The following is a 16,293-nucleotide window of genomic DNA, read 5'->3' on the forward strand; positions in this document are numbered from 1 at the left end:
GGTCGGAGAAGAAAACGTTTGTACTCGCGCCCTGCGCTTGCCAGGCTAAGACTGCAGCTATTAGGATTGATACAGCTATCAGATCTAGAAGCAGCAAGTTGTTCTAGAAAGCTTCTAGTATTTGCCAAGAGGTGGGAGCTATTTCATAACATAGGTCCAATTTTAGATAGGGGTTTTCAGTTTGGTCGTTTAACAAACTTCTGGTAATACTACGGACTCATTCAGTCGGCCAGTTCAGCCTAACCTATTGTACAGGAAAGAGCCTGTCTAAAAATGCTCCTTTTTTTTTGTGTGTTTCGTGGAAGGAGGAAATGCTTTATGCACTAACCGGGATATTTAAGCCTCACTGCGAGACTCTCCGAGTGTAGGACTCCCTTCTTCCCCTTCTTCTTCTAAAACCTAACCTCCCACGGCCCGCGCAAATCCCCGTACCAGGGACCGCGTTTAGCATTACTTCGGGTATGCGCGCTACGTGAGCTCTATGGCTACTCTCACGCTAATGGGCTAGGTATCCGACTTCTCGTTTACTGATAAGTATATGCGTCACATATGTGGTGACTGTATCCCATCCCCAAGCTTGTGTGACTAGGTCCCTATAGGAAGCACCAAGTTGCTAGTGATAATTAGGAATATAGCTATAAGCTTCGAAAAGAGATTAACTTATATGTATGCCTATAAACCAAAGATTGCATTTAACAGTTAACCAGAAAAGGCAATTCGGTTTATCACGGATAACAACCGATTTTCAAGAAGAGAAAAGGGCTTTCTCAGTAAAATATCTTTATTTTTGATTTTGTTCAGGTTTTTCGCTGTGATTAATTTTTATTTTCAAATGTTTTCACACTATCACTGAGATCATTTAGTGTGATTTTTTTTGGCAAAATTTTTTTTTATAACTGTTATTTTGCGACGGAAATAAGTTTCGGAAGTTTATATCGCTCATTTGCTCTGTTAAAATTGACATTAGCCGTTCTTTTTCTTCTACATGTATATACAATTACATCTGCGGGTAAAAAACGCTTACCACTTAGATAATGCTTAGGAGACCCATATAGAGGCAATTATTGAAGACTCGCGGCAGTGGTCAAATAACAAGCTAAAAAACGTGTTGGTGTGAGTAGCGGAGACACGCACCTCTGTTGGGCATAGTGTATAACCTATAGCTGAATCGGTTGCGATGAATCGTGCACACATACACTTTTTGGTCATAGAAGTGGAGAATTGTGTAGAGATAAAATGGACACACACATTTCAGTTGCAACTGAGTATAATGCATTCTGAAATTTAGCATAACTAGTTTTCTGCTGAACAATTCCATAAGGGTAGATAAAGTTATGCACTTACCAGTCCATATAATGCTTAGGTGTATATGTATATACATATATATTTGTAAAACAACAGCTATTATCTTATTATAAGGGTCGGTAAATAATTGTTGTTTTCAAAATTTTAACTAGAAAAATCATACTACGCCCGATCGCATATATTTGGGTTCATGCAGGAATCATTTCTGGCCGTTTGGGGATAACTTTGGCATCATTTTGATGCTTGTTTTAGAAATGTTGATATCATTCCGAGACTATTTTGGGATCATTTCGGGATTATTCTGGATTTTTTCGGGATTGTTCTAGGTAGTATTTCGAAATCATTGAGAATGTGTTTTGATATTATTTCGAGCCTATTTGATATCATCTTGGGGTCATCCCAAAGCCATTTCGAGATAGTTTCCGGATTATATTAACGACTAATTATGGACTACTAACTTTACCCGGCGTACGTTGTAACGCCCGAGATCGAATGAATGTTGCGTAATTTTTTCTGTTTTGTTTGTTGATAATTTAGTTTATTATTCTGTAAATGGAATTGAATTATATGTACCTACGCATATTTGGTGAAATTTTCGTTTAAAACATTTTATTATTGTATCTTATTGTAATGTAAATCGCTACACAGATTTTGATTTTGATTTTTTCGTTCAATGCAAAGATAAACAAATTTTTTGGTGTTCCAACTCTAGAGCAAGAAACATATAGCTGGCCATGGGAAAATCTGGACTCTCTAAATTTAATCCTGTAACAGTAAGCGATTGTCCTTCGTTGCTTCGATTACATTCGGCATTAATTTCTTAACGCAAAGTCTGGTTCCATTGCACAATTTTGGTGGGTCTAAATTCCGAAGAAGCATGATTGGTGGTTAAAGGGGTTAGTAATTCAATTGGATAATTCACAATTTGATCTTCATCTGTAACTGTGTCGATCGATTTATATTTCGTCACTTCACCAGGAATTTGGTTTTGAATGCGATCATTGTTAACATGATCATTTGTGGGAGCTAAGATTGCTCGTTCGCATAACAACAAAAAAAATTTATTTAAAATTCTTAATTCTGAAATATGAAAAACATTCGTCTTGATCGTACTAAACGTCCAAAGGGAATAACAGTCAAACTCAACAATGCAGGTGCCACATCCAGAGATATGCAGTATGATATATTCCATTTGTATGGGAGGTACCACGCCCCCTTTTTCCTAATTCCACATTTTCTTGGTGGTCTTAGGAATTGACTTCATATAACTCCTTCCTGAATTTCAATATTCCGGCATGTATACCTACAGAGTTATGCAGTACCAAAGATTCAATTTATATGGGAGGTGCCGCGCCCCTTTTATATATATCAAAATTATTTTTAGCCTAAAACATTCGTGTTGATCGAAGGAACCTATAGCAACAATTTGGTGATGATTGAAGTGTGGGAAATACGTTTCCATAGCGAACACACACACACACACACAGAATTTGATTTTTATATATATAATTTTGGAATAATTTTGGCAGGGTTCGGAAAAATTAATTTATAAGTACGAAAAGTATGAGCTGTTATTATTGTCAGGTTGTTATCGGCATGTTACCGCCTTATTATCGTAGAGTTATGCGTACTATTGGCGAAGTATCGAAATGTTATCGGCTTATTATCGAATTTCTATCAGTTCATTATTGAAAATTTATTGTTTCATTGCTGAAAAATTATCGAAAATTAATCAAATTTTTTTCGAAAAATCGATTTGTAACCGAAAACTTATCGGTTTGTTATAGAAAATTACAAGAGAAGGTCGGCCTCAAATCTCTTCGAATTTTATCGCGCCTTGCATTAATTTTTTATAGATAATTTACCTGCTTCTAATCGAAGTGTTACCAACGAGTTATCGCCTTGTTATCGTAGCGGTATCCTCGTTTTTGAAAAGTTTTCAGTTTCATAACAAATCGCTAACAGTCCACTAACAAACTGATCACTTTTCTATAAAAAATCAATAAATTGTTGGATAACAAATCGATAGCTTTTCGATAACAAATCGATATTTTTTGATAGCAAATGTATAACAAACCGATAAATCATCCAAAAGACATGTAAACACGGCCATAAAGCGTCGATAACGTTTGTCCCCAATAACAAACCGTTAGCCTTTCAATATTAAATGGATAACACGTCGTCCTGTCAAGCTCTCTGAGGTTTCAAGTTTGTAGCTCAATGAGAAGTATCTTGAAAGTTGAAGGCAAGATTCGTCCGCTTGATATGAAAGTTTTCTTTTCTTGAAAAAATTATAAGACTCATGTTGCACTCCTAAACTCTTTCTTTTAAACTAGATCACCTAGCGCTTTTCTTATTCAGTGGAAACTATTTTGTGAAAGGAGCACATAGGCTTAAGAGAGAGAGGGAAGAAACAACAGGGCGTATTTTTTTTTTTAGAAAAGAAAACGACATTAGAAACCGATCCCAGCGAAAGATTTTTTCATATTGCATTGTTATCGGGTTCTGAAATATGTTACAAGCTTCAGGACTAGCCACACGGGAAGTTACTCAAAAATGAAGTGCAAAATTTCCCGAATTTGTACTGAAATTCCTGGACAAACTTGCTTGGTGTGGTAGTCACTGAGTCTAAAAGCTCAACAAGTCAACATACATATGTGTGTATTTTTCGCTGAGGCATTTGAAAAGAGGAGTGATGCTCGAAACACATTTTTAAAAACTGGCTAAGTCCACAGATGACAATTGTTCTGTTTTTTGATGCATTACAATATATTTCTAAACCGTCAAACTCAGCTTTTAGGGAAATTTAAAAAAAAAAATCGACCCCCTAGTTCAATACAAACTATTTACAGTGTACTTACAGATATGTTGTGAATTCATTTCGTATTAATAAATAGTTGCCTATTGATTATCTGAGAAAGTTTTAACTAACATCGGAACATGTGCCTCTCTCTGACATAAAAAAGCAAAAAAAAAAACATAATGGGTCGTAATCATAGTCGCTGACTAAAATACTCTTTGGTTCAAATCTTGCCTAAATTAAAAATGGGATTTAAAATTTTGGTCTGTCATAGACATATTAAACACAGTTTTCAGCTAAAATAAGCATGGACAGGGTATCCGCATGAAAAAAAGATATTGATTGGCGCTATGAAGAAATTTTAAAAGTTCACCCTGTTCCTTACAACCGTGGTTACTTGACCCCACGTATAAAAAAACGGTAATTTTTTACTTGACCTAAACTCTTACAATAGCACAAAAATTGTCAAAATAGTACCTGAAAACGCGTTTTGATCATAATCCGGTGGCGGATAATCATCATTCAATTCTATTTAAAAGTTATTAGCAAACGTTTTGTAAAAATTCGCTGTTTTTTATCAGCCGTCAATTTAAAATTGAGTGCACAATCTTATAATTGAACATGAACATACTTATTTAAAGAAAATTTACTTAATTTCGTTCTTAAAAAATTATTTAGATCTCGCAAACATAAGCGAATAAGTAGTTAAAGCGGATTTGGGCTCCTTAAAGCAAAAAAAGCAACAAGGCTATCCACTCATACACTCGTATTCATGTAGAATAGTTTATATAGTTTGTAAGAATGTTGTAAAGAAAAGTTGTTTGCATTAAGACAGATGTGACGCAAGCCTTAAATGTTAGGTGGCCCTAACCGTTAAAGCCGTTTAATTTAATAGACCCGAAACCGAATAGGGATATGTTGTTGTTGTAGCGATAAGGTTGCTCCCCGAAGGCTTTGGGGAGTGTTATCGATGTAATGGTCCTTTGCCGGATACAGATCCGGTACGCTCCGGTACCACAGCACCATTAAGGTGCTAGTCCGACCATTTCGGGAACGTTTTATGTGGCCACATTAAACCTTCAGGCCATTCCCTCCCTCCCCACCCCCAAGTTCCATGAGGAGCTTGGGGTCGCCAGAGCCTCGTCTGTTAGTGAAACAGGATTCGCCGCGGATAGGTGAGGTTGACAATTGGGTTTGGAGAAGCTATATATTGCGCTGGCAACCTGAAGGGTTGCGCTACACAGCCCCTTGAATCTGGTATTTTAGTCGCCTCTTACGACAGGCATACCTACCGCGGGAATATTCTGACCCCCTAACCCGCTGGGGTCGAATAGGGATATCTCTAACCTCGATATAATAAGTATGCAGGACATTCAATGATAATCCGGTTAAATCAAATTTAGGTTTGTCTTCGCAAAGTCAGCATAAATAAAGGGAGTTTAGTATAGTTTTCCATAGGAAAGAAGTGAACAAGAATGTTGAGCCATTGTACATGGACCTGCAAAGTGTAAGTCTCTTTTACATTACGAAATCATTGAACTCAAGTCGATCATGACATAGACTAAGAGGGTGATAAAGGAGGGAAGTAGTTCAGCAGCGCCCGTACCAAGCAGTTCTTAAAATTTTTGTTGCTAATTCTTGTTGTATTCCGTGTTTTATTTCACGCTTTCTTTTAAGAGGAATTGGCAAATGTAAAGGGGAATAGAAGACACAAAAGGAAATGCCAGCAGAATTGAATTCAAGAATGCTGTAATGTAATTGAGCCGTTTATTTTGAAAGTGGCATAAGTCATTTCCAACTCATGGTCTTAAATGCATTGTTATTTTTGAACGAATGCATATATAGATGGTTCTACAATTATAAAATAATAATAAGAATTGCATCTTTTGGATATTGGACTCTAACAAACTGGAGGCGAGGAGAGATACAAACAAATTATCACTGAACCTAAACGACATGAAATGACTTATGCCACTTTCAAAATAAACGGCTCAATTCAATAATTAGAAGTCGGAAATAAGAAATTGTTCTTTTATTAATAGATATTCACAAAAAACCGAATAATTACACTCAAACGGCTGCGAAACTGGTGAAAATTGTATCAGCGCAAAACGCCTTTTTAGTTAATTCTTTTCTGTGTACAACAATATCACTAAAATTACATCAACCACATGAAAGTCTTAAACTTTTTTTTTTGCAAAAATATCTTGACAGATACAAGTATTACTTTACCGCCTTCGGATTATTGCTTCCGTAATTAAAACGCGTAATTTTTGACACCTCTCCCGAAAATGTTTGGCATGTATTAAAAATAGACGCCTGTGGTAAATAATTCCTTCCATTGAATATTTATTTCTAAATGTAATGCCAAAATCAGTATAGGATGCTACTTTTCCTCAAAAGATACGAAAATATCAAAACTCACAAATATCTTTGAATGCGGAATAGTCTTAATTAAAGATTTCGCATATGTGGAGCCAAGTAACCATCGCACATTTTAAGATTGTGTAATTTTCGTCACAAACATATTAATACGCATCTAGGTATAATAAACAGGGCTGCCGGAATTGGTACTTTCGTACCAAAACTGGTACTTTAAAAACGATTTGGTACGTTGGTACGTTGTTTTTTATTTTGGTACTTTTTCCTAGAAAGCGATTATTTTCTTATTTTAATCTATTTTTTTCGTAAACTACTTTTATTAGTCAATTAGAAGTACTGAGATGTAAACCGGAACGTTAACACATTTAAATCGACAACACTGTCAAAGTTATCTCAAAGCCATCGATGTTCGAAAACATCGACTCTCAGTGTCAACTGCGCATCCGTAAAATTGTTTTTCACTACGCAATAAATAACAATTTGTAGAAATCAGCAAGCATTTCATAGAAATATAATGATGGATAAGTAGGAACGCTTAACTAATTTAACAGCATTTTACAATTTTATCTTGAGCTATTGGACCAAATCAAAATGAGGTCTGATTTTAATAGAAAAGATCTTGAATTATTAAAAATTATAACACCTCCAGAAGTTTTGTGTGATGGTAATAGCTGTATATTTGATCTCATTTTAAAATTTCAACATTTAAGTGATGACGATGATAAAATCATTAGCCAATGGACTTAAATGACCATAATTTGAAAAGCGATTTGGATATTAATTCTTTTTGGCAAAGGGTATGCAGCTTTAAGAATGGATTGGGAGTGCTAATGTTCCCGGAAATGACTATGACTAAGTTTATTTTTAAGTAGTTATCTTTGCCGCATAGCTCTGCAGCTGCAGAAAGAAAGTTTTCATCGCTTAACCTTATAAAAACAAAATTAGAAATAGTTTAGGAGTTACCCACATAGCATATGGAAGATTGATTAAAGTATAAATCACCACAATGAGACATTTTCAACTCCTTTTAACGACTAAAAACTGTTTAATCAATTCTGCGATCAAAAGAAGACTCGAAATCGACTCCCTCTTATGAGTGAAATATGATTTATTGAAAAAGCAACAACAAAATGTAAAGCGATCACAAAAAATTATTAAAATAAGATTCCAAATAGACTCTTAAATGTCTCGAGAAAGAATCACAAAAGCTTTAAAACACACTTAAAAATTATACCCACAAGACTCATAAATGATGGTAAATATGACTCGAAAAAGACTAAATACTGATTAGAAATATGGGTTACAAGAGGCTCACCAAGTGTAGTCGCACGTAGGGTACCATTTTCTCCCGACGAGGGAGTCTTTTCTGATCAGAAAATGAGCGCATATATGCTTATTTTGATCTTGCTGGATACTCGAAAAAGGCTCTAATATGATTATTAATTTCAAAAAATGCTGGGTGGGTAAGACCATCCATAATATTATGGTTTGTAAGGAGTTAGTTAGAAATGAAATGCATTATGTATGGTGTCTGCTGAAAGAGACTATCTAAGTAATATATAAAATTCTTCTGTCACGGTGTTAGAGGCTTAACTCCTCCGAAACGGCTGAACCGATTCTCATGAAATTTTGTGAGCATATTGGTGCCTAGGGTCTTGAGATCAAAACGTGGACCCGGGTACCCCTAGAATTTGTTTATACAATATGGATATCAAATGAAAGCTGTTGATGAGTGCTATAGTACAGGATAATTTTCATACCCCTGGGTGACTAGGGTCTCGAGATATAGGCCAAAACGTGGACCCGGGTACCCCTAGAATGTGTTTATACAATATGGATAACAAATGAAAGCTGTTGATGAGTGATTTAGTAGAGGATAATTTTCATACCCCTGGGTGACTAGGGTCTGGATATATAGGCCAAACGTGGGCCCGTGAACGCCTAGACAATGTTTTTACATCGTGGGTATCAAATTGAAGCTGTTGATGAGTGCTTTAGTACAGGGTAGTTTTCATACCTATTGGTGACTAGGGTCTCGAGATATAGGCCAAAACGTGGATCAGGGTAACACTAGGATGTGTTTTTACATTATGGGTATCAAATTGAAGCTGTTGATGTGTGCTTTAGTACAGAGTAAGCTTTATGCCGCTGGGTGACTAGGGTCTCGAGATGTAGGCCAAAACGTGGACCCGGATACACCTAGAATGTGTTTTTACATTATGGGTATCAAATTGAAGCTGTTGATGTATGCTTTAGTACAGAGTAAGTCTTACACCGCTGGGTGACTACGGGTTCGAGATATAGGCCAAAACATGGACCCGGATACATCTAGAATGTGTTTTTACATTATGGGTATCAAATTGAAGCTGTTGATGTGTGCTATAATACACAGTAAGTTTTACACAGTAAGTTTTACACCGCTGAGTGACTAGGGTCTCGAGATATAGGTCAAAACATGGACCCGGATACCCCTAGAATGTGTGTGTATTATGGATATCAAATAAAAGCTGTTGCTGAGAGCTCTAATGTTCATTGTGATATTCGATTTAGTCGCATCAACCTGGCAAAACTGATAAATATGCATGTGAAGCCGAAATAAAGACAAGAATTAATAATACCCACATACCTATTTACATACGTCCTATTCGATTTGCCTGAAATCTATATATATAAAAAGAAGTGTACATTTTGATTGTCACTCCATAACTCGAGAACGGCTCGACAGATTGCCATGAAATTTTTAGGAAAGATACAGGAAGGAGAGATGATGGTTAGTTGATTTTGAAATCCCAAATTGGCTTAGCCATATATAAATAAAAATCAAATTCTGTGTGTGTGTGTGTTCGCTATGGAAACGTATTTCCCACACATCAATCATCACCAAATTTTGGTTATGGGTTCCTTCGATCAACGGGGAGGTTTTAGGCTAAAAATAATTTCGATATATAAAAGGGGCGTGGAACCTCCCATACAAATGGAATCTTTGGTACGGCATACCTTTGAAGGTATACATGCCAGAACATTGAAATTCAATGAGGAGTTATATGAGATCAATCCCTAACACCACCAAGAAAATGCGGAATTTGGAGAAAGGGGGCGTGGCTCCTCCCATACAAATGGAATCTTTAGTAATGCATAACTTTGAAGGTATACATGCCAGAACATTGAAATTCAGTAAGGAGTTATATGAGGTCAATCCCTAACACCACCAACAAAAGGCGGAATTGGGAAAAAGGGGGCGTGGCACCTCCCATACAAATGGAATATATTATACTGCATATATCTGGATGTCGTAATGGTAGGATAATTAAAATTGGTAAGGAGCTATGTGACGTTAAGTCCTAAAACCTCCAGTAAAATGTGGAATGGGGAAAATCTATGGCTGCCGTACAAACTTAAGTTATTTTAACACCTAAAGTTTGACTGCATTGTTGAGTTTAGCTGTTATGCCTTTTGGACGTTTAGTAATCTGCCGCTGTTAAAAAAATTGTTTAGCTTCAGTCTATCTACATCTTCTATAAAAATCAAATTCTGTGTGTGTGTTCCCTATGAAAACGTGTTTGCTATACTTCGATCATCACCAAATTTTGGCTCGAGGTTCCTTCGATCAAGACGAAAGTTTTTCATATTTCAGAATTAAGAATTTCAAATTTAATGTTTTTGTTTTTTGGCTATGCGAAAGAACTATTTTAGCTCCCAAAAATGATCATATTAAAAAAATCAATGATCGCTTTCAAAATCAATTTCCTGGTGAAGGGACGAAATATAAATCGATCGACACAGTTACAGATGAAGATCAAATTGTGAATTATTCAAATGAATTTGAACCAAAAGGAATGCCTGCGCATATATCAACTTTGAAAATTGGCTCACCAGTCATGCTTCTTCGGAATGTAATCAAAGCAACAATCATCAGCGGTAAAGGCAATACAATAATATAAAATAAGATACAATAAGATACAACAATAAAATGTTTTAACAGAAAATTTCACCAAATATGCGTACAAAATTCAATTAAATTTACAGAACAATAAATTAAATTATCAACAAACAAAACAGAAAAAATAACGCAACATCCATTAGATCTCGGGCGTACAACGTGCGCCTGGTAAAGCTAGTTTCGTATATAAATTTGCCTATAGTAGTATTTACGATGCTTTTTTCCGGGAAGTATACCAGAGACTGACTGGGACTGTGATTAGGACTAGGACAGGGACTGAGACTCGGAATGGGACTGGAACAAAATACATACCACCCCCTGGGACTGGCAATAAGAGATGAAGAAGAAGGAGAAAAACTTGAGAAGAGAAAAGAGAGAAGGAGACTGAGAAAGAGATAGAATGAGACGAAGATGGAGATGAAGCGAAAAAGACGGAGGGAGGAGGGAATAAAAGGATTAGGAAAAAGTGTAGAGGGGTAGGGCAGAGTTAGACGGAAAAAGCTTATTAAAATGTATGCAGATAGGCCAAATTTAGGGCAGAACAACGTCTGCCGGGTCTGCTAGTAAGCATATAAAATAGCTAGTTCATGATGCTACAAGAAAAAAAAACATGAAAATATCTGATATACATACATATGTATGAAAACGTTAATTTTTGAACTCAGTATTGAAATTATAGTTCTTTTAATTTTTGCATTTCAAGCTTTAAAATACTACATAATTTTTCTTTAAATTATATATACATATATTTAATAAAGTAATTTTAAGTTGTATATGTTTTGTTTCTTTATTGAAAATACTTAATGATAAAAACACCATTTGTCTTTGATTACTGGGAAAAAAAATTTTTGGTACTCTCAAAACCTTTTGGTACGTTTTTGGTACGAAAAAAAAAATGTGAGTGGCAGTCCTGGGAAGCCTTTTTTCACTTCCATTTAAGTTCATCGCGTTTAAATAGCAAATTGTTTAATTTCTCGCAACTTTTGACAGCAGACGACCAACTTAAAACCTATTTTAAAAAATTTAAATCGGGCTATGTCACTTTAAATTTAAAATACTTTTTTAGAGATAAAATAGTGTTTAAGTGGACTATAGCAGACTTAAAATGATATTTAATTTAGAACCATTTTTAAACCAATAAAACTCTATTTTATTTCGACTATGATTACGTGCGAATGAAAACATTTTTGCATCACACACCACTGTACGTAAACCAAACATTGTGTTTAAACGATATTTGAAGAAGAATGTGTGCGTGTGAACGACCCTTTTTTTCACTCAACCCTACAACATATGGGTGGGTACCTGCGTACGTCGATATACAAACATACATACGTACATACATACCCAGCAAAATCTGGCATAAGCGTTTGTAAGTAATAAGGCATACTAGTTTCAATACTGACAGATAAACCTTAGAATAAGTATATATTTAAAATTAAAAAAAAAATGTTGCTCTAGTCGATAAATTAACGAAATATTTTTAAGGAAACTGGATTTTCTTTTTATTTGAAAAAAAAAAAAATAGTTTCAATAAGTAAATATACTTTTTGTCCCTTCAAAGAACCCATAAAATATGTAAATTCTGTATTTCGCACTGTCTGGACACCTCTATTTCAAGTTTATGCTATACTGCTTTTTTATCTTTACCGCAGTGCCTTATGCCGATTCCAATTGACATCTGGCAAATTAATTTTCGAAGAGAAGATTTCCAATACTGATATACACTTTCTGGGCTTGCCGAGCCACTGCCGAGGGATGGGCCCGTTTAAAATAACTATCAAAAAGTATTTTGAATATTAATTGTTTCGTAACTTAAACAAAGGTAAGGTTAGGTTGACCCGGCCGACCAATGAAGACCTCACATAGACTGAATGTGTCCATACTGTTACCAGAATTTGTTGGACGACCAAACGGAAGAGTCCCAATCAGGTGGAAAGTTTTGAAATAGTTGATTATAAAGATGAATGAAGTTATTTAAAGTGAGATGGTGTCTTATTTTGAGTCCTATGCAAGCCCGATTTCATATGTGCAATAAGACTTATAAATCGATTAAAATATAGCATATTATTCCTTCATAAACCTTATAATCAGATTATTGCACTCGATTGTATTATCTTGTTATAACGGCTTATGTAAGACTCATATTTCGTTAGTCATAAGCCCTATAAAAAAAGGTCCTAATTCAGCAAGCAATCTTATAATAAGGCCTTATGTAAGTGTTGTTTTATTTGGTCCATAAGCTTTATAATAAGGCTATTATATTCAACCTAATGGGTTACAATATATCCTTATGTAAGCCTATCTATATATATAAAAATCAAATTATGTGTGTGTGTTCGCTATGGAAATGTATTTTCCACACTTCAATCGTCACCAAATTTTTGCTATAAGCTTCCTCGATCAACACGAATGTTTTAGGCTAAAATAATGTCGATATATTTAAAAGGGTTCGTGGAATCTTTGGTATTGCATAACTCTGAAGGTATACATGCCAGAACATTGAAATTCAGTAAGGAGTTATATGAAGTCAATCCCTAACACCACCAAGAAAATGTGGAATTAGGAAAAATTTTGGCTATAGGTTCCTTCGATCAAGACGAAGGTTTTTCATATTTCAGAATTAAGAATTTTAAATAATTTTTTTTTGGCTATGCGAACGACCAATCTTAGCTCCCAAAAATGATCATTGTTTAAGTGACTTAAACTAGGAACATTTTTCGTTCGTTTTTTGCATTAGCCATTGAGTGTGCTTGTAATTCTCAACTGGTTAGTGAAATATTCTAAAGACATAGTTTAAATTTTTTATCCCGAAGCGGGGGTTTTCAAAGCAAAATAAGGTGGCTCAACCCGCAGCCAATACCTTAGAGCCCCCAGTGCTCGCCCCCAATAAATAGATAAAAGGTGTAACAGGTACATAGCGACCTCTCTCTACAAATAATAACATAACATACAGTCCACAAAAATAACAAATAATATAATTGTATAAAAAAAGCTAAAAATATTCGCCCGTCGAATCACCAAAGCTTAGACAATCATGTTAACAAAATCAATGATCGCATTCAAAACCAAATTCCTGGTGAAGTGGCGAAATATAAATCGATCGACACAGTTACAGATGAAGATCAAATTGTGAATTATACAATTGAATTTATTTATTTATTTATTTATTTATTTATTTATTTATTTATTTATTTATTTAAGCCAATTAAAAAAGAATCTTATAGGCTAATTATAAAAGTGTAAAGTAGTTAATAATGTATAATAATATAAATTACCTTACTTATAAAAAGTATTTAAAATACTCAGAAAGCCATCTTTCGAACAAGAAAAATCTATCTCACAAAATTTAGAAATTCTATTGAACTCAATTAAGGCTCTAGTAATTGGAGCATTCCGCGCATAAAGAGCCCTGAGAACACCAATATGAAAAAACTCAGAAGCACGAAGAGCTCTAGCCGGTATATTAATGAAAATCCTAAATTTCTAAACTCTTTAGAACCACTAATCGATGCAACGACGGACAATCGCTTACTGTTGCAGGATTAATTTTAGAGAGTGCATGCTTTTCCCATGGCCAGCTATATGCAGCTTGCTATAGATTTGGTACGCCAAAAGATTTGTTTATATTTGCACCGAATGAAAAAACCAAAAATATTGTGTACCCACCTGCATTACAATAAGATACAATAATAAAATGTTTTAAACGAAAATTGCACCAAATATGCGTACATACAGAAAAAATTACGCAAAATTCATTACGAAAGACGTTTTTCAGAATTTTTTCAAACTTTTTCATCCAACTCAAAAAAAGTTATGAGTTTTTAAAAAAACACCGTTTTTGTCTTCAAAATGCAATAACCGTTTGGGATCTTTTTTTTTTAAGAATATTTTTTTAAATGTACTTTTCGGAAAAAATACAAACAAATTTTTAAAGTTTTTTTTTGTAATTTTTCAGTTTTTCGAGATTTTTCGAATTTCGCCATTTTTTTTTTTTTCTCTTAAAAAACTTCAATCAATTCTGCAATCATCCGCACTAATCCCAAAGTGGGCCGGTATTTTTTTTTAATTCATAACTTTTTTTGAGTTTGAAAAAATTCTGAAAAACGTCTTTCGTAAGCTAGAAAAAGAAGAAAAACTTTCAGCCAATTCTAAAGGGGTCGGGTTCAAAATTGGTAGAAATGGGATGGAATACCCCACATAGAATTATGTTCGCAATATTTTATTTTTCAACGAGACATCAAGAACACGGTTTCTCGCGAGATTCTCGAATCTCGAATTTCTCGTAAGGCTTCAGTCGATGCATTGGCAATATTCTATACATTTCGGGGGTTTTTACTTGTGGTTTTGCGGACATTTTGGCTTGTGCTCCAGAAGAAAACGTAAGCTCTATATAAAACAGCCAAAGAATTGATTAAGTTGAATGCCGAGAAGCTCGCGAGCCTTACAAGTAATTCGAGATTCGAGAATCTCGCGAGCCTTACGAGGAATTCGAGATTCGAGAATCTCGCGAGAAGGCGAGACTCGCGAGCAATCTCTTCTCGAACTTGTTCGAGAAATCGTAAGCTCTAGTTACAACGTACGCCGGGTAAAGCTATTTTTATATAGGCTGTAAGCTTTGTACGGAACGTTATCTTTTAGATAAACCCTATGACTGATGACATACGTACAGAAAAATAAGGTATATTTAAAGGATTACGCTATACAACTTCTATCCCTTATATAATTAATGCCTGATGGCAAAAGCCTTTTAGCCATATGAAATAAGCCTTATAAAAGGTTCCAATTTTTTTCTGGGTATATACCTACACATACATATACATAGATGCATAAAGGTTAGTTCTCATATAATAATAGATTGAACTTTTAGCTTTAACAATGACTCCGGAAGCCACTCTGACAATTTCTAAATTGAAATGGCTTCTTTAGCACTACCTGAAGAAGCTATCCCCAACAGTTTAGAATGATTATTAGTTTTGCAATAATTTTTTTCCAAGAGATCTTTGAAGCACAAACAAACGGAATCGAATTTCAAGACATTGAAAAACAAATTGCAATCAAATATTTTTCTCGCTCAGAGCGAATGCTTGCTGAAAAAAAATGATAGGCAGATATTGTACCCACCCACAAAAAACCGCAACACTAAGTGTGGAAATATTGTAAATATATTCTGCCATAGTATGGTTTTATCAATAATTTTTTTAAATAAATAAATAATTTATTTACATTTGTATGTATATTCGATTCGGGATCATCAAAAAATACAAAACTTTGACAGAATATTTCTTAATTAATAAAATTTTAGGCCGGCGATGCCTCGGAAGCCACTTGTACACTATTAAGGTTTGATGTGACATCAAATTTTATAAAGGTGACGCTGGCTTCCAGTTACTTAGCACATCCTTATTCCTGACCATTGTATATTTGCCTTTTTTCCCTGCAAAATCTAGACAACTGACCAGCAGTTGATGGAAGGATCCAGTTTTTCATCCTATATAGCCCTATTGACATTCCAATCATCATAATAAGTTGATGAGTGCTTTGTTCCTGACAAAATTTGGTTTCAGCACATCGTTTGTTTAGTTGAGTGCCCAGCGAAAGTGCCGGTAAAAACTAGTGGCGTGTTTTGGTCGGAATACGGATATCACCAATTTCGCCTTCCACTATAAATTTTCAGCTTTCTTGACGTTTGGTGGTTGAGATTCGCGAACCACACTCGTTCACTCGTAACTCAGTGCCAGGGTAGGTTTTTGCGAAGGATTATTGGCACTTCGACGAGTCGAGCTTCCATTACACTATAATCTCGCACTATCAGAAGGTAGCCTGTATTCAAGAATCTTGTACTTTCTCATGAAAGGAACTAATT

At 35.0% G+C, this 16,293-nt stretch overlaps 1 protein-coding gene across 2 annotated transcripts in view; it reads left to right on the plus strand.

Moving 5' to 3' along the window:
• Rh4 (Rhodopsin 4) overlaps window positions 1-16,293 on the plus strand; it is a 105,994-nt gene that overhangs the window by 39,750 nt on the left and 49,951 nt on the right. The gene's annotated exons all lie outside the window — the stretch shown is intronic.

The sequence above is a fragment of the Eurosta solidaginis genome, chromosome 5, assembly GCF_040869045.1.
Source record: "Eurosta solidaginis isolate ZX-2024a chromosome 5, ASM4086904v1, whole genome shotgun sequence".
NCBI lineage: Eukaryota > Metazoa > Arthropoda > Insecta > Diptera > Tephritidae > Eurosta > Eurosta solidaginis.